The sequence below is a fragment of the Brassica oleracea genome, chromosome C9 (assembly GCF_000695525.1).
Source record: "Brassica oleracea var. oleracea cultivar TO1000 chromosome C9, BOL, whole genome shotgun sequence".
Classification (NCBI taxonomy): domain Eukaryota; kingdom Viridiplantae; phylum Streptophyta; class Magnoliopsida; order Brassicales; family Brassicaceae; genus Brassica; species Brassica oleracea.
Window position 1 is genome coordinate 5,256,776 of NC_027756.1, and position 2,079 is coordinate 5,258,854.

The following is a 2,079-nucleotide window of genomic DNA, read 5'->3' on the forward strand; positions in this document are numbered from 1 at the left end:
GTCACAGAAGTGATGATCAACAGACAAAGAAAGAGATCAAGTCCTTGCAAGAGAAGATGGACTTGCTTCTTTCCAACCAAGCTAAGCAAGAGCAGATGAACTTTGTGGGTGGTCCTATTCAAGAGGTTCCTCCCAAGATCAATGAGGTTAATGGTTTGGAAGGCCAAGAAAAGTTGTGCTTCATCAACAACAATGGTTCTTGGTACAGGAAAGAGTCTAACTTTCAGTACAACAACTGCCAGCAAAGGTCTTACTCTAACAACCACCAAGGAGGATACCAGCAGAAGCAAAACACTCAGCAAGGGAGCTATCAGCCTAGGTAAAACACCCCTTCTGGTTTCAATAATAACAACAATCAGTCTACTCAAGCTCAAAGAAGTTCCTCCCAAGCTCCAGCTTCAGATACAAGTATGGATGCAATGTTCAAGAAACTTTTGGATTTTCAGGCAAAGAATGAGAAGATAATGGGTTATGAGTTCAAGAACATTCACTCCAAGATTCATGGAAGCTACAATGAGCTCAACAACAAGATCCGACATTTGGAGAACCAGTTTGCTTCAATGTATTCTCAGCCAAGTCGCCAACAAGGGGCATTACCTGGAAAGCCAGAGCAACATCCTAAGGAAACAATGAAAGCAATCACCCTACGGAGTGGTAAAGAGTTACCTCCAAGAATTCTCACCAAGGATGGTGAAAAGCAAGGTGGGGAGGTGGCTATCAACATTGATGATGAAGTGGTGATTTTAGATGAGAAGGTTGATGAAGAAATTCTAGAAAAGATTGTTGAAGCTAAGGGTAAAGGAAAGGTTGGAGAAGAGAAGAGGATAATGAAACATGGTGAAACTGCTACTCCAACAAAGGAATCCTTTTTTGTTCCTCCTCCCTATGAGACAAAGCTACCATTCCCTGGGAGATTCAAAAGACAACTATTGGAGACGTACAAGGCGCTCTTTGAGAAACAAATGAGTGAAGTTCAGGTCACAATGCCCATCATTGATGCTTTTATGTTGGTCCCTCAGTACAACAAATTCTTGAAAGATGTTGTAGCTGCAAAGAAGAAAGAGATGGAGGGCATGATGATCCTTACCCACGAGTGCAGTGCCATTATCCAGAGGTTAGATGTTCCAAGGAAGTTAGTGGATCCAGGATGTTTCACCTCGCCTTGTGCTCTAGGACCCATGGTGTTTGAGCGGTGTCTGTGCGATCTTGGAGCTAGTGCCAGCTTGATGCCTTTGTCTATTGCAAAGAAGCTTGGATTTACTCAATACAAGAAGTGTAAACTCTCTTTAGTGTTGGCTGATAGATCAGTGAAGATTCAGTGAAGATTCCTGTTGGTATCTTAGAAGACCTTCCCTTGATGGTTGGTAACTTTGAGATCCCTACTGATTTTGTTGTGTTGGAGATGGGGGAGGAAGCCCAAGACCCTTTGATCCTCGGAAGACCATTCTTAGCCACAGCAGGAGCCATTGTGAATGTTAGACAAGGAAAGATTGATCTTCATCTTGGACAAGGGAACATCCTCCACTTTGACATCAATGAAGTGATGAAGAAGCCAACCATCCAGAACCAAGTTTTCTACATTGATGAAATGGATGCTCTAGCTGATGAGCTTCTAGAGGAGTTGGCACTTGGAGACTCTCTACAGCATGTCTTAACAATTGAGAGAGAAGTCTAAGTGATTGAAAACAAGGAAAGTGATGCCTATGTGAAGATGTTGGACTCTCACAAGGGGATTAGTTGTGAAGATCAGAATGAGGAGCTTTTATATGAGATTCACCATGCTTCCTCAGCTACTCAACAAGAGAACCTCCAAGAGGATGATTGGAGTGAACTCAAGGCACCAAAAGTGGAGCTTGAACCTCTTCCCCATGGTGTAAGGTATGCTTTACTTGGCCCTAATGAGATTTATCCTGTCATAGTGAGTAGTGAGCTGAGTGAAGATGAATTGTCTAGACTTTTAAATGAACTTAAAAAGTATAGAAAGGCAATAGGCTACTCACTAGATGATATTAAAGGGTTATCACCTTCTTTGTGCATGCATATGATACATCTAGAGGATGAATCTATGACTTCTATAGA